General features: G+C 39.3%; 1 protein-coding gene across 1 annotated transcript in view; it reads right to left on the bottom strand.

The window, feature by feature from the left end:
• LOC127580504 (uncharacterized) overlaps positions 1-18172 on the bottom strand; it is a 37629-nt gene that overhangs the window by 18776 nt on the left and 681 nt on the right. Inside the window, exons 2-4 of the transcript XR_007957828.1 lie at positions 11187-11315; positions 4530-4607; positions 2831-2911 (exon numbers count right to left, since the gene is read on the bottom strand). The gene's annotated coding sequence lies outside the window, so the exon portion shown is untranslated. The remainder of the gene's footprint in view (positions 1-2830; positions 2912-4529; positions 4608-11186; positions 11316-18172) is intronic.

Here is an 18172-nt window from a genome sequence, read left to right as displayed (position 1 = left end):
AATTGGAGGTCCTCATGGATGAAATTCATGCCAGAAGGTGTTTTGGACTGGGGGAATTAGGAGGTCTTGAAGGGCCAAAGCTTAAAATGGCAGACAAGAGGTAGATGCAGAGCAACCAAACAGGATTGCCAGAAGAAACATAAAGCAATTCAGAAAGAAATTCTACGAGCTCACAAGGTACAGTAAGGTTAAAGCTCTTGATACTTGGAACTACACCTTAAAAGTCCTGCTTTTAGACACACATTCTCTGAGTCAGAGACAGAGACAGATATCCATATTTCCATCTTTGAATAGCTAACAATGTGTGAAAACTGTCACGTTGGTGCAAAGTTTGGACAAGCAGTATGTGTGAAAGCTTTTCTGAAGCATCGAATGTTGAGCTAGAGACCTAACTGATGAAGATTGTAGGTAGAAGGGTAGCGGGGTAAGGAGGTATGGCGGAGGAAGTGGTATATTGCATTAGCAACGCACACAAAATGCTGGAGCATAGCAGTTTGTTTAAGTGCAGTGGCAGAGTTGGTGGGACACAGGATTTGATGATGTTTTAATTAACTTTGACTCATCTTCAACTGGTGTTTGCTATTCACAAAATGGGACCCTTGATTGTGCACTAAAATAATAAAATGTCTGGTTATCACTGGCTGGTTGATTAGTGAGTGTTGCAACGTTCCAAACTTGTGCCCACCTTACCTAGAACTCCTTGTTTGAATCTCTCCAATCAAGTTTCCACTCCATCACAGTACTGAAGGAACTTCAATCTTATACTTACCTTCTTGTATGTAAAGAATGTTAGGATAACAAGTTAAGTTGAATTTGGACCTTATATCTTTGCCACCAGAACTTCCCTAAAATTGCCCAGCTTCGGCCCTGACATAGCTCATCTGCTGCCTCTGAGCTTGTGGGCCCAGATTGACACTCAGTCAATGATACATCAATTTTTAAATTTGTCTTTGGTCTTGCCCATGCCTATCTCTGTAATCTCTTTCTTCTCTATAACGCTCCAAGCTGTCTGCACTCCTCCAATTCTAGCCTCTTCAGCATCCCTGAACTTAATTGCTCCATCACTGCCAACCAAGCCATAAGCTGTTGAAAGCTTCAACCAAGCATGATGAGTTGCCAAAATACTGCAAAAAGGGGGAAATTGTTACTATTATTATGAGTGCTGTAATTCACTTATTTTGAAAAGATTACATTCAAAATGTCATTATTATTTATACAGAGGGATTCTTGTCACATCTTGTGACTGTGTCCAGATAACTTGGAAATTGCATGCTACCCCAGGCCTCTTGTCCTCCCTAGTGTTTGGTATGCAATGGACAATGCAAAGTCTCTGGTAAGGTTCCAGGTTCAATCGCCAGTATTTGTCGAGTTTGTTGAACTCAACAGGATAATGATCCATTCACTATGATTTGCCCAGGACTGTTGTGAAAAGGAGAAAAGTAATGTCAGGATTCCTACTCTTAATAACTGTACAGTTTGACAAACACAGGATAATTTCTGAAGGATACAACTAGCAGGACAGAGTAGCACATGTGGATTTTTGATAAAATAAGGGCTCATGGGGTTGGGCACGAAGTATTAGTATGGATTTAGAATTGATTAAAAGACAGAAAGCAGAGAATAGGAATTAAAAGGCCACTTTCAGGTCAATAGTCCGTGTGGTGCCAGTTGTAACTGCAGTTATGCACAATTTATATTAATGACTTAGATGAAGAAATGGAATGAAGTGTATCCAGGTTTGGCTAATACTGGGCAGGAAGAAAAGTGAGCTCTGAGGACGGCACAAAAGTCTGAAAAGGGGCCATCAGCAGACTGAATGGTCAAAGAAATGACTAGTGGATTATCGTTTGGGAAAAATAAAAACAGACTATTTGTTAAACAGTGGGAAACTAATAAAAGTTAGTGTATAGAGGAATATTGTTTTAGTTACTGAGATGCAGGTAAGGCATAATAAAGGAAAACCAGTGGTATTTTGGACTTTATCACAAGCAGGTTGCAGTACAAAGTAAGATAGTCTCATGATTGTACAAGGCTTGTACTTTGTGAGGACTTTATTCGTGCAGTTTTGTCTCCCTCCCTAAAGTAGCATATACTTATCTTAGAATCAATACAGATTGATTCTAGAGATGACAGGGCTTTCCTATGAGGAGAAACTGAGAAAGAAAGACTTATGCTCACTGGAGTTTAGATAATCTCATTGATATGTGCAAAATTCTGAAAGAATTTGACTGGGTGGATGCCAAAGATGCTAATTCCTCTTGCTGGAGAGTCTGAACTCGGAAGCATTGTCTCAGGATAAGGGGTTGGCCATCTAGAATTGAGATGGAGAAATATATTTACATAGAGGATTATAAATTAGAGCACTGTGGGTGTTTGGTCATTTCCAATGTTCAAGTATGAGATCACTAGTTTTTTTTTGTGCATTAAGGGAATCAGAAGATGCTTGGATTGGGCAGGAATGTGGACATGAGACAGAATCGGCCATGATCTTGGTAAATGGTGGAACAGTTTCAAGGAACCAATGGGCTGCTTATGTTTCAAATTCTTAAGTTCTTATTCTGACATCAGGTGAGGATTGGATTGAGCCCAGGTGTGATATCCTCTCTTAAATGAATAGACTATTGATATGCCACAATAAGAGTAAAAGAAATAGAATGGAGAAATATACCAAATATACAAATAAACAACCCCAGAATGTGTCAGCAGCATTAGGAGAGGAAGGGAATCAAAATGTGAAAAAAATTTTTGGAAAAATACATCTGGCAATTAAAAACTGTTTATCTGTATTTATTGTCATTGTCATCCATCTAATATGACATAATGTGTTTACCTTCTTCTCCTCTTTAACCTCCTTATGTTTAGAAAGGCCCTCTTCTTCACTGTCCCAAGGACTTGAATCAACAGCACTTCCCTAAAGCCAATAACATATAGGAATGTCATAATAGTCTCCATCTCAGGCCTTTTTCATTCTTTGAACATGAAATTCACTGAATGAAATTTCTTGAATAAAGAAAATCAATATTCTCTTAGTTATAATTCCTCTTCCTCCTTCCTTTCTTTAGAATAGGAAAGCTACTGTAATCATAACACTATGAAAATCAAAAACTGCAGGTGCTGGAAATCTGAATAACAAATGGAAAATGCTAAAAGGGTTCAGCAGGTCAGGCAGCATCTGCAGAAAGAGAAACAGAGTTACCATTTCAGGACACTGGATTAGATCAGATACCCTAACAAAAGTTTTGGAAACACATCCAAGTACACATGAACACTCAGTAATTCCAGTTGACATTTCAACTGCCAGCTCTTTTCTCTCTATTTTACCGATGCGTGTTTTTGATGAGAACTTTAATCTAGAAAATTCTTTCATGCTCTGCATGAATTTCACGTGCTATGCAAGTAAAGTTTATCTAAAACATGAACGGTAAATGTGATCAATACATAATACTGCACAATTCTGGAAAATTGATCAGGACCCTCCAAAGTATTTACTTCCTACTGGGTATGTAAGCAAAGTTAATCAGTGTAAAATGAACTGATTAACTTCACTATGCATTCGCAATGTAAAATACACAAATAACATGATTTTTAACTACTCATGCACGGTTCACAAATGGCATAAAACTCAAGGTCAGAGGTTTGAGGTCTGCTCCAGATTTAGTTATAAGGCCCAACTTTACTGGGGCTAATGGTGGGGAGTTAGAGACATTAATCTAAGGTATGTTCCTGTTTTCCACTCACCCTAGATCGGTCTCAATGCCCTCTTGACACCCTCCCTTGCTCCTTGGACTTTCCCCACTCTCTGACTGGTCTCTGTAATCTTTCAATCGATCTGTTTATCTCTCCAACCCTTTCTTCAAAGTTCTTCCAGATCCCTAATCCAGTTCTCCTCCCCATCATTTCCCTCCCCAGCATTCATTTTTTTTCTCCAAGTCCTTTTCCTACCTCCATGGTCTTCCTTTCTGGTCATTCAGTGCACACCCAGTAATTTTCTCCCTCTATCCTCATCCAGTCTCGATCTCTACCACTCTCCATCGTGGTAAGAGATACTAGAGGAAAGGCCTATGAGAATGATTATGGATGCAAGGCCTGACCTACTGCACACAAGACTTTAAACCATGTTCAGTAGAAAACAAGATATTCATTAACTTGCCCCATACTGGTCCAGGCACCCTATACCACTGCCCTTCTGTCAAGACACAAGTACAAAAGACCCAAACCACTAGGGTCCTCTTGACTAACATCCATTCTGTAACACAACCAGAAGAGATTAACTAGTTTGTCTTTTTGCTGCTTGCAGAGCCATAAAATGCACAAGTTGATTATTGTGCTTGCCAACAATACAACAGTAGTTGTACTTCATAAACTTAAATGTCCGTTAAGCACTGGCACATCCTGAACACAAAAAGGTGTCATAAAGATACAAATCCTTTCATTCAGATCCATTTTCAAAGTAATGAAAAAAAAGTTTGAGCTTGTCACAATACTACAACAGGGAAATTATTAATGATGATCACTTAAAATTTCCATACCTGTAGTACAGAAGTTTTTTCAATGTTCTGCTTGCCGGAAACGCGACTTTCTGCTGAGCTGCTCTCAATTTCACTCTCCTGGTTTACAAGCAAAAAAAAAGTGTTTCAGAATTAAAACTTGTCTGGTACAAATATCTGATCCATCATGTTTATTCCACCCAAGTGTGATGGAGACACATTTGCTACCGATCCATTCAATCACACGTAATCTCATGGAAGATAAAAAAGATCAAAAAATATCCATGTCCAAGCTGGGAAAAACAGTGAACATTATGCTTCCTGTACCTCAGACAAACTGTTGAGTTTGAGAAGTCATGGATGACTTAAAATATAGTTTAACATAAGCATGGATGGGTTTCAGTTAGACATGAATGGTATAATTGCCAACTATGTTGCCAGGAATGGAAAACTTTAGATATGAGGAAAGACTGAATAAACCAGGGTTTTCTTTGGAACAGAAGAGGCTCAGGGAAAAATTAATTGAGGTGATTAAAACTGAAGGACCTAGCTAGAGAAAATAGGGAGGATTGACTTCCCTTAACAGAGGGGTCAAAAACCATGAGGTATAGATTTAATCAGTGGAAGAACTAGAGGGGAAATAATGAAAAATCTTTGCACCCAGAAGGTGGTGGAGACCTGGAACTCACTGCCTGAAAGAGAGGCAGAGCAGAAATGATCACCTCAGTTAAAAAGTGCTTACATGTGTACTTGAAGAACCATGATGTACTGGGTGACAGATCGAGTGCTGGAAGGTGGGATTAGACCGGGTATCTCTTTTCTGACTGTCATTGGCTGAATGGTTTCCTTCTGTGTCACTGATGAGAACCCTGATGGGAACCCTGATGACTGTACCTTTGGGTCTTCAGGAAGGAGGTGCACAAGCACTGCTTATTAGAGCTACCTGCCAGAGGAGGAGGGGGGAAAAATGTCTCTTAACATGAGTTACATACAAATGGTTTTCAGGGAGCACTTAAATTTTTTGATGGCTGGGTTATGCAAAAGTCAGTAGACTTGGCACATATAATGTACAATGGCAACATATAAAACTTGTCTGGTGAGAATGCCAGTGCACCCCTGGAGTGGTGCAAACACATGACTTTTTTTATAGTGATGCTTTGCCACATTCTCTGGAGCCTGAAGAAATGTCATAAGATATATTTATTTATTAGTCACATGTACATTGAAATACATCTTTTTGTGTTGCTAAGAATGTGCTGGGGGCAGCCCGCAATTGTCGCCACCATATCATGCCCACAGCTCCTAACCTGTACATCTTTGGAATGTGGGAGGAAACCGGGGCACCCGGAGGAAACCCACGCAGACATGGGGAGAACGTACAAACTCCTTACAGGCAGCAGCGGGAGTTGAACCCAGGTCGCTGGTACTGTAATAGTGTTACGCTAACCGCTATGCTACCATGCCACCCAAGGAAGGAGGACATAGTCCTTATCCTCCACATCCATAACAACGTGGTATAGCCTGAAGTATGGTGGGCAACAAAGGTGGATAAGAGTAAAAATATGTGAATTCATGGCAATGACCATAAGACATTACTTCTCTCAGTCGACCACAACTTGTATATTAAGGAATGATAACTCTTCGGATTCAGAAAAAGCTGTTAAGAGCTTTATAAGGAACCTCAAAACAGCACAAGCAGCCTATCACCCTGAAAACTTCAAGAAACCCACAATGCTCACAAATCTTGCAGCTTTGCTGAAGGAAATGCAGATGCCCTCCATTTTTTTATTTTAAAAATAAACTTTATTCAAATATATACAAGTACATGGCTCTGTTCACCATAGAGTTGATCAGTCTATACATTCACAATGTTATTGGTTCGATACTTTAGTAGTATTTACACATATGGTATACAAAGCACCATTGCGCTCCTGGGATGATAAAACATATCAAATGTCTGAGGGGCTTCTGCCCTGGACTTAGCCCCTCAATGTCAAGTGCAGAAGGTCCCTAGACTGCAGACCTTCCCCACAATGTCTTTATGTTGGCTGCACCTAGCTTCAGTGTGTCCCTCAACACATACTCCATCTCCCTGGAATGCGCCAGTCAACAGCATTCCCTTTCAGACATCTCATTGTACTGGAAGACCAACAAGTTTTGAGCAGACCAAAGAGCATCTTTCACCAAGTTAATGATCTTCAAGCAGAACTTGGTCTGTCTCATTGTGCATCCCTGGGAACAGCCTGTAGATCAGGGAGTCCTCTGTTAAGCAGCTGCCTGGGATGAACCGAGATCTTACATCCTTCTCCAGACTCTCCCAAATGCTATAATAAGCAGCAAACAATGAAATATGGCATTAATCAGCTACTGCGTGATCTAAAGGCTAGTAATGTCAAGGCGAGTGTGATCTTGACCTCTGTGGTTACTACTATTCTGGTTCAAGGTATGTGGTTAGAGCTCTGCCTACAGGCAGACAACACATCTCTATCACCAATGACTTTAAAAGCCCTAGCTCCTGAATTCATTGGTCCTCTGATCGGCCCTCTGAGTGTGGCTTCCTGAAACCTCTTGTGAAACAACCTCTAGCAATATGAGTACTTCTTCCCCTTATTTCTTGGTGTCTCTGGCCATGTCTCCTTGCCTCTGATACCAATCCTGCAGCTCTAACTCATGCAACACATCCAGTGGACATCAAAGGAAATGGCCAAGGTAAAGACATTGTGTAAAAATGGCAGTGCTCATCACCCAAAGCTAATGTAGGTGCAGATTTCAGAATCAGCTGGCAATCTCCTGAGTGTTCTGCAGCAGACTGTAGACATTTGTGCAAGTTGTGCAAATGGTCTTTTAAATTGCAGTGTTTTACAGAATGGAGTACCTCGAAAGGAGACTGCAATTGCAAGTGATCAAGCTGAAGACCAATGAGATAGACATTACTGCTATGGATCAAACGGATGATGTGCATACATGGTAATCACAAATGGAAGTGCCCAGTCAATGTTCTTCATTCATTTTTCAGGATGTTGAGGTGGCAGGAGTGGGTGGGGATTGGCTAAAGGTAAAACCAACATTTATTGCCCAACTCTAATTGTCCTTGAGAAAGTAGTAGTGATTTTTTTTTGGATCTGTTGCAGACCCTGTGTAGGTACTGTCATTAGGTAGTAGAGTAGAATGTTCTGGGATTCTGACCTAAGAACAGCGATGGAATCATAATATATTTCCAAGTCAAGATGGTGTGATAATTACAGCGGATTCTATAAGTGATGGTGTTCTCATGGCGCAGGTTTGGAAGATACTGCCCAAGGAGCCCAGGTAAGTAACTCCATACAATTTGTAAATGACTTGCATTTTACACACAGTACAAGGGTTGTGGAGGGAGTGAATGTTTAGCGCAGCTGATGTGGTACCAATCAATCCTTTGCCTTTGCCCTTGATGTTCTCAAGTATTGTTGGAGGTGCATTCATCCAGGCAAGTGGGGAGTCACATTCCTGACCTGTGCATTGCAGATAGTGGAAAGCCTCTGGGTTATTAGGAGGCAAGTCACTCACCATAGAATACCCAGCCTTTGACCTGCCCTTGTATTCATGTGGCAGATTATTGGTCAAAAGCAGTTCCTGGGGTGTTGACAGTAGGGAATTCAGCAATGATAATTTGACGGTTGGACTTTCCAAACACTACCAAAGTAATGAACCAATAACATTGTGAATGCATAGACTGACCAACCCTATGGTATTTTGTTCTTCTATATATTTGAATAAAGTTTAATTTTAAAATAAAAAGTCTTGTAGAAGCGCAAGATTTGTCACTCTTGTTGAAAATACCCAATTCCGGTTACTGCTTTTACTTCTCATTTATTTGTCCAGGCCTTGCTACATACAGGCATAGACTGCTTTACTTGATGAGAATTTACATATGGAATTGAATGTGATGCAAGCATTTGGGGGGGGGGGCAACACCAGATGTGAGGGTTACCTGAAATTGGAAAATTCAATGTTCATTCATTGATCATATGTTCATATCATTAGGTGGTAAACTACCCAGGCAGAATATGAGGTGTTCCTCCAGTTTGCGTTGAGTCTCACCCTGGCAGTGGCGAAGACCAAGGATGGACAGGTCAGTGTGGGAATGGAAAGGGGAATTAAAATGGCATACAACTGGAGCTCGGGATGGTCTTTGAGGACAGAGTGCAGATGCTCTGCAAATCAGTCATCCAGTCTGTGCTTGGTCTCGTCAATGTAGAGGAGGCCACATCAGGAGCACCAAATGCAGTAGACAAGGTTGGAGAAGGAGCACATGAATCTTTGCCTCACTTGGAAAGCTGTTTAGGTCCCTGGGTGGTAGTGAGGGAGGTGTAAGAACAGCGTTGCCCCTCCTGTGGTTACACGGGCGAGTGCCAGAGGTCAGAAAGGAGTGGGTGGGGACGGATGAGTGGATCAGGGAGTCATAGAGGGAGTGGTCCCTGTAGAAGGTGGAAAGGGGGTGGGGAGGAGAAGATATGGCTAGTGATGGGATCTCGTTGCAGCTGGTGGAAATGGCGAAGGATAGTGTGCTAGATGTGGTGGCTAGCAGAATGAAAGGTTGAGGACTAGAGGAACTCTTATCTCTTTTCTATTTGGAGGGAGGTGGGGTGAAAGCAGAAATTCAAGAAATGGAGGAAATGCGAGAGAAGGCTCCATCAACCACAGAAGAGGGGAAGCCACGTTTTCTGAAAAAGGAGGAAATTTCAGATTTTTTTGTCTGCCTCCATCTATCATCCACCTGCCTCTGTATCCAAACTCCATCCATCCCCCTCCGCTAACTAGCTCAATCTGCCTGTCATCCTTCACCCCTCTTTGGTCTACCAAACACCTACTGGCTCCCTGACTCACCACTTCCTCTCTCATCCTGGCTATCTTCCCTCTCCATTCTTAGTCCTGATGCAGGGTTTTGACCCAAAACATCAACAATTCATTTGCCCCACAGATGCTGTTCTACCTGCTGAGTTCCTCCAGCAGATTGTTGCTGCAGATTCCAGCATCTGCAGTCCCGTGTCTTCAAATAAAGCTGTATATTAATTAGGGGCATTCTTTTACAAAAGATTTCCTGTACAACTATTTTCTTTCAATAGTTAAAAAAGTAGTGTAGTGGTTAGCATAACGTTATTACAACGCCAGCGACCCGGGTTCAATTCCAGCCACTGTCTGTAAGGAGTTTGTATGTTCTCCCCGTGTCTGCGTGAGTTTCCTCCAGGTGCTCCGGTTTCCTCCCACATTCCAAAGATGTACAGGTTAGGAAGTTGTGGGCATGCTATGTTGGCGCTAGAAGTGTGGTGACACTTGCAGGCTGCCCCCAGAATGCTCTATGCAAAATATGCATTTCACTGTGTGTTGCGATGTACATGTTACTAATAAAGATATTTTATTTTATCTTATTCATTTAAAGAACAGGCTTTACAACTGTTACCAATTTTAAAAAAGAAAAATTAACACCTTAATATAACAAAATTAATTTAAAGATGCTTCATAGATTTACATGATGCAAGTTAGCTGGGTTCAAGCTTCCTATGTGAAACAGAAATTCTTAATTCAGTTTCTTATTGCCACTGGACAATGGCATTGACTGCATCAAAATAGCAAACTGGAAAACTCATTCACAGGAGCTGCTATGGGAAATGGTGTCTTGAAGGCAGGTTTCATTAAGGCATTCAAGAAGGAGTTGGATAAATTGAGAAAAAATTGTAAGGCTACAAGGAAAAGATGAAACTATAGAGTTGCTCTTGTAAAGTGCCAACACAGACATGATAGGGTGAATGGCTGCAACCATTCTATAATGCAGTTGTTTATGCCAAATTTAACACCAACTTCAGTACTATGTATAAAAAATATAGTGTAGGTAAGGTTAACTGGCCATCCCCATGGAACAATATTGACAGCCATACCAATGACAATTCTCAGAATGGTACGGTTTTACAACAGAAATTCTCAATGTAAGCACAACAATATAGATTAATTCAGTTCTTGTGCACAATATTTCCAAAATATGTACCCTGATATCATAGTTAAGACATCTTGTTTAAATACAAATTTCTAAAACATTTTGAATGAAAACATGATTCCATTTTAAATGAAAATATGATTCTATTTTAAATGAAACTATGAAATAAAACAAATCCTGTATGGTTCATGTTCCCGCTATTCATTTCTTTGAAAAGCATTGATTCTTTGCTGTTTATGACTTTATAGCTTTCATCATTTTTCCACTCCCTCTCTAAATTCACTATTATATTTGAGCCCAGAAAGTGACCATTAGTGCATTGTAGGATACAAGTCCGCAAAAGCTTAACTCAGCAGTCTGTTTGTACTGCAACTAGTCTCAGTGGCCTTGGACTGAAGGAAGTGGGAAGGGAGAAACGTGACAGTACTCCTGCCAAATGAAGACAAGAAACAAATAGGTATAGCTATAATGCACCATAGCCAAATAGCCTGTCAAAACTCATTGCCTAAATAAGGAACATCCACTAGAATAAGAAACCAGATCATCTGGAGTCTCTTGTGGCTCCAGAATAAGAATCTGGATGGTTGTCGATATTGATGGATCTTAAAACAAAACTTCACCTTCAGGAAACATAAAAATTGTAGGCTGCAAGGAGAAATAGAATATATAACTTCGGAATGATATGTTAAGTGTTTGGGAGACAAGAAATTTCCTTGGTAAATACTTACTGGGCCGCCTGGATCAGAAAGAGCTGAGAAATGCTTGACTCTATCACTCCGACCTAAATCTCTGTGTGCCATTGTGTCAGAAAAAGTAGTTTGCAAGGACTTGGTACCGAGATGCCCATCTGGCTATGTCTGTAACAATCCAAATAAAGCTGTGTATTAATTAAGAGCATTATTTTACAATAGCTTTCCTTCACAGCTGTTTTCTTCCAATAGACACAATGAAAAGGATTACTTATTTATTCATACGAAGAACAGGCTGTACAAATTTTACCATTTTTTAGAAAAAGATTCTTAAATGTTAGAAAGAAAAATTAACACAATAAAACAAAATTAATTTAGAGATTTAAATGCAGTTGCTTCATAGACTTACAGGGTGTAAGTTAGCTAGTATCAAGCTTCCTACGCGAAATAGAAATTCTTATTTCAGCTTCTTATTGCCGTTGGGCAATGGCATAAACTGCACCAAAATAGCAAACTAGACAACTCATTCACAGGAGCTACTATGGGAAACAGCACCATTATAACTTAGAAAACAAGTGTTTATTCTACAACTATTAAGCAATGTCTGACCTGCAACCATTCGAGGCTAACAATCAGTATCCCGCAAGCTTTGTGCGCTTTGGAATCATATGAGTAAAGGAGTTAACAGAGGGTACAGATAGTGTGGTAAGAGATTTGTGTGCAAAAGGATTAACACAGGTTAGATAAGAACTGTTCATCATCACAAAGTGAGAAAATAGAAAAGGAATCATCTACTGAGAACTGGATTCATCTGAATGTGATTGTGCACCTTCTGCAGCAAAGCATCATTTGGAATCTTTGTGTTTGTTATAAGAATACATTTAATATTTAATCTCTATTAGAAATTCATGCCTCTTGTGGTTATGAATTCCTCCTCGGCAATGCAGCCTCGGGTCTTTTGTCCATATTATTACAGAATTTTCATTCCTAACATCTCAGTAAAGAATCACAACTTAATAAAAAAAAGGTTTCAATTTGTATAGAAACTTCCATTATCTTCAGACTTTTCAAAGTACTTTTCAAACAGTAATGAGATATTTGACCAAATAAACCATTTCTGAAGTAGTGAGTGTTGAGGGACAAATATTGGCCAGGACAGCAGGATAACTCTCCCACTCTTATTCGAATTGTGTCATAGGATATTTAACATCCACCTAAAGAGGCAATCAGATCCATTTCTTAACTGCTGATCCAGTGGTGAATTATTGCACTGAAGTGACTGTCTGGATTGTGTTATCAATTCTCTGGCCTGAGACAACCTTTTTACTCAGGCAAGAGTGCTATGATGAAGAATAGCTGACATTTTGGGAAAGAGGAAGTCTAGATGAAATAAAAATAGAAAATTCTGGAGATACCTAGCAGGTCAGGCAGCAGCTAAGGAGAGAAAAACAGGGCTAATGTGGTCATCGACCTGAGACGCTGCCTGAACTGTGTATGTTCAGCATTTTCTGTTTATATTTCAAATTCTGCCACTTTCTGCTTTTCCAAGGCCAGAATAAATAAATTTATTGAAGTCTTCCCCCAATTTTATGCACAGAAAAATAACCTGCAAAAGATCAAATTAAATAAAAAGACAGTATTATAATTTTTAACTAGAAGTGCTATTATATGCAAGGATGTCCTTGAGTCAGAGAACCATTCCACTAACCCCACCCCTCGATACCAGGCATGAAATGCAGCCTAATGCCTCTTTGAAAATCAATTGGGAATCACAGGGACAATGGATACTTTCCAACACAAGGGGCAATCTGGGTGTACCTAATCCTAGAAGGCTACCATGTTGTTGGGGCTGCAGGGATCCAGCCTAAGAATCTGGAGTTCAATAAATATGCAAAATACTGCCCACTTGATTAGCTTTCCTCAAGATTTCGATTTTTATACCTCAGTTAATCAGATCTCAGACAAGCCAAGATGCCAAATCCTTATCCACTTTTTGAGATGATAATGCATCTTTATAACTCACCACTGTTTCTAAAGATAATGGTTGGTCCAGAAATTACCAGGAAAATGTTGATAAATTAATACTAAGATTATTAGTTTATAGGAAAATCAGCTATCTTTGGTAAAGAATGGGCCCCACATGAAGTCCAATGGTTGAACACAGTCATGCTGAGACTCCCAGTATGATGGGAGAAATCACCTCTTGGATTCTAAACTTGGTTAGATTTGGTGCAAGATCCACAACTCCATTGATTTCAAAGGGGACTATGGGGTAAAAGATATAGGAGGGAAAGGGGAAGGGGAAGGGAAGTTACTTTTCTTAAATTATTTGGTTCACTTGATTTTTTAAGTTATGTATGATTTTAAATTTTTAAAATAGAGTTAAAACAAATTTTCATCTTATTTGCTTCAATTTTAGTAGTCTTTTAAATTCTTTGGAAGTAATAAATACTGAGAACTAATTAGAGATTTTATGGAAGGCAAAAGGTGCCTCCCAACTTTGCTGGCTATCAGGGTTGTTTTGGGAGCAAGGCCTCCTCACTGCATACTGGTAATACCAGAAATTATTTTAAAGAAAATTGTACATGTCCTGGCAGTATGTTTTTCCAGACTTGTCATCACACTCTTAGAGTAAGAGAACATTAATTTTTATGAAGCAAGACATTCAGAAATGGAAATTAGATTTTCAAAAATAATTTCAGGATACAGTAAAAAATATTTGCATGATTTGCACACATACTCTGCCATTAACATAAAATTTTCCAAAAACAATCCCAATACATAATACAACTGGCTTACAACATCACCTTACATTTTCTTTTGATTTTTGTTTTACTTTTCCTTTCTCTGTCTTTTCTATTTCCTCCCTATTTCTCTTTTTGTACCTATAGCACAGTTGCACTACAGGTAGTGTGCAGCAGGCTCTCAGCTCCAGCAACCTGGGTTCAATTCTGATCCCTGGTGCAGTCTGTATGAAGCCTGCACATTTTCCCTGTGACCATGTGGGTTTCCCACGGGTATTCTGGTTTCCTCCCACATTCCAAAGATGTGCTAGCTGTTAAGTGAACTGGTCTCTGTACATTGCCTCTTGTGTGGGCGAGTGGCAAAATAAAAATCGGAGTGTGGGAAGAGGTTTTGGTGTTGGTTAATAGGCAGGTGAGAGATGAACTTATAGGGAAATACGTGAGGGAATGTGATGGATGGAATTGCTCTAGGCCAGCATAAACTCCTTCTGTGTCATAAGGAAATATGATATATAAAATGAAATACTTTGATCCTAATTCATTTTATTTCAGTCTCCATTGTTCACTGTTTCTTTCCCCCTTCTGTCAGTAAAGGAGTTAGTTCATTAGCACAATTTTTATGAGATTCTCAGATGCAATATAACATTTCTGCATTATTATTGGTTCACATTTCCAGTAATTTGCTGTGCATGTATATACAATCCAAAGAGTAATGTAAAATGTTCAGTTCATACCAATTTCCATGTGATACACTATGCCAGCAATATCTGATCAACTGAGACAAACACAGATAAAATTAGACCTGCAAGCCTTGTATGTCAGTTAGAGCTAATGTCTGGTAGAAGTTTAGACAGTGAGAAAAAGCAGCATTACTTAATCAAACCTGAAGGTGAGAAAGATATAGATAAGAGTGACAGCAATGAGAATGTGATACAGTCAAATGATATGGAGAATGGAGTACAAGTAAAATTAAGCATAAAACACAGACTAATCTTGTTAACTTCAAAAGTAAAATACTTCAGATGAAAGATCAGTGATCTGAAATATTAACACTGAGTACTTCCAGATTTTCTGTATGTATAATTAAATACTTATTAAAAACACTGTTCTATTTTATTAAGAAGCTGCCTCAGGTGCTATCTATGTAAAGATCACATAGGTTTCCTCTGGGTGCTCCAGTTTCCTTGCCCATCCCAAAAACATGTGGACTGGAAGGTTAATTCACCAGTGTAAATTGCTCCTGGTGAACACATGAAAACAACAGTAGTAGACCATCTGGTCTCACAAGTCTGCCTTGCCATTCAGTATGATCACAGCTGATCTACCCTAAGTCTCTACCTCCTCTGCGCCAGGTCCTCATAGCCCTTGATCCCCCAATCTTTCAAAAGTCTATCTACCTTCACTTTAAATACTTCTAATGAGCTAGCCTTCACAAGGCTCGGGCAGAGAATTCCAGATATAAACACTCTTTGCAAGAAGAAATTTCTACATACCTGTTTTAAATGACTGGCCCCATATGTTGAAACCATGACACCTCCTTCAAGATTCTCCATCTAGTTAAAACATCTCAACATTACCCTGTTAGCCCCACTTAGGATCTTATGTTTCAATAAGATCACCCCTCATTCTTTTAAGCTCCAAGCATACAGACCTGACCTGTTTAGCCTCTCTTGATATGACAACCCTCTCATTAATTGAAATTTGCCCTTTTGGACTGCCTCCAATGCTACTACTTCCTTTCTTAAGTAAGGGGACCAAAGCTGTGCACAATATTCCAGGTGTGGCCTCACCAACACCCTATACAATCATAAAAAAACTTCCTTCTTTTTAAATTCCAACCCTTTTGCAATAAAGGCCAATATGCCATTGGCCAACTTGCCTGCTAACTTTCTGCGATTCATGCACAAGAACACCCTAGATCCCTCTGCACTTCATTCATTTGCAGTTTTTTTTCCCATTTAGATAACAAAAAGTCTGCCTTTTAATTCCTCTTAGCAAAGTGCATGTTCTCACACTTTCCCACATTAAAATCCATTTGGCAAATTTTCAACCAGACTCAATCTATCTATATCCCAATGCACAGTCACAATATCCTTATGACAACTTGACCTTCTATCTATTTTCATGTCACTGGCCAACTTGGATACTTTACATTCTGCCCCCTCCTCCAGGTCATAAACACATAAATAGCTCATGACCAAGAACCAATCCCTGGAGTACTCCACTATTTACATACTTCCAGCCTGAAAAAGACCCATTTATTCTAAGTCTCTGTTTTCTGTTGTTACCCAACTTTCAATCCATGCTAATACACTTCATCAATACCATGAACTCTGAACTTGTGCACTAACCTTTTATGTGGGGCCTTGTCAAATGTCTTTTGATAATCCAAATACACATCTATAGGTTCCAATCTATTCACTCTGCTTGTAACATCTTCAAAAAAACTCAAGCAAATTTGTCAAATATGATTTGCCTTTCATGAAATAATGTTAACTTGGTTTGATTAGATTAAGCTTTCCTACATGACTGACTTTTTCTTCTTTGACTATTGACTCTAGCATCTGGCCAACAGTACATGTTAAATTTACTGGCCTATAATTTTTTTTTGCCTTTTGTCTGCCTCCCTCTTTGAACAACTGAGTCACATTTGCTGATTTCCAATCCATTGGTACCATCCTGTAATTCAATGAGTTTTGAAAAACTTCAACCAGTGGGTGTATCATTTCTGCAGCCAATTCATTTAAAACCTTTGGATATAGGCTATCGGGTCCTGGCAACTCGTCTACCTTTAGTCCCATGAGTTTTCTAATACTTCATCCCTCATGATTGGGATTTTTACAAGTTCTTCCAATCTATTTAAAACTAGCCCATCTGTTATCAACAGGAAATTTGCAGTGACTTCTACAGTGAAGATTAATGTATCTGCTATTTCTTTGTTTCCTGATATTAATTCCTCATGCTTATTCTCTAGAAGTCCCAAACTAACCTTAGCTACTACTCTCTTCCTTTTTAGATATCCATAGAAACTTACACTGTTTGTTTTGATATTACATGGAAGTTTTTTCTCAAAATCAATTTGCTCCTTTCTCATGAGCTTTTTCATCTTCCGCTGCTGGTTCCTGAAAATTTCCCAATACACTGGTCTGCATCTAGCCCTCGCTACTTTGAATACCCTACTTTTCTATTTAACATTATCCTTGACCTTCATTGTTAGGCATGGGTGGTTTCTCTTTTTCATGAAACCCCTATTTCTGGTTGGGTTAAATTTCTGCTGATTGTTATGAACTAGTTGTTTAAATATCTGCCAATGCAGATATTTAAACAGCTACTGACCTATTTCTTAGCTTATTTACCCAGTTTACTCTAGACAACTCCCCTTCATTCCATTGTACTAGCCCTTATTTAAGATGAAGAGACTGGTGTTGGACCTGTGGTGTTCACCCTGAAACTATCTGAAATTCTATCATATAACAGGTGAACTGTAGAATCTGGACAGGAGTGGAGTGATGGGATTGTAGAGAAAATAGGTTACAGTGAAAACTAGTGGGAGAATGGGATTGTTCTGGAAGGAATCACAGACTCATTGGGCTGAATGGCCTGCTTCTATATCAAAGGAAATATCAAAATATGGAAATTTTCAACAACCAGTCTTTTGAGGTCTAAGAGAGACTCCTGAATCCCAGACAAATTTGCTAATGTCTCTGGAATGCCTCATCAACTTAGTTCAGTTGACAACACTAACACCTTGGAATCAGAATGTTGTGTGTTCATGCTTCCCTCAAGACTTTAAAGGAAAAACCTGGGTACTTTGTATAAGAACACAAGTAATAGCAGTAGGCTGTTCACCCTCTTGTGCCTGCTCTCCCATTCAAGGGGACTGTGGTTACTCTTTTACCTTAGTATCACTTTCCTCCACTAACTTGTATAATTCTCAATTCCTTTAATACAAAAAAGTCTATGTATCTTGAAAATACACATCAACTGAGCCCAATCCCCACATCTACTGTGTCAAGCCCAGTAAGAATTTTGTACACTTCAGTGCAGTGGCAATGCTGAATTGAATGCAGAATTGAGGGTGTCATGTGGTTGAACAGGGATTTGAAACACAAAGCATTTTTCCCAACATACATCCTCACCAAACAAAAACATTCACGTTCAATGTGGTTTATAGTGCATTATATATTTGCCCAAGTAACAATTGATTGGTCAATGGTTAACTGAATGACTATTTTGCCATGTTATAAAGTGTTTAAATTCACATGGCTCTTTACAATTTTG

This window comes from Pristis pectinata, chromosome 19 (genome assembly GCF_009764475.1).
Source record: "Pristis pectinata isolate sPriPec2 chromosome 19, sPriPec2.1.pri, whole genome shotgun sequence".
NCBI lineage: Eukaryota > Metazoa > Chordata > Chondrichthyes > Rhinopristiformes > Pristidae > Pristis > Pristis pectinata.
This window is presented reverse-complemented; position numbering and strand designations above follow the sequence as displayed.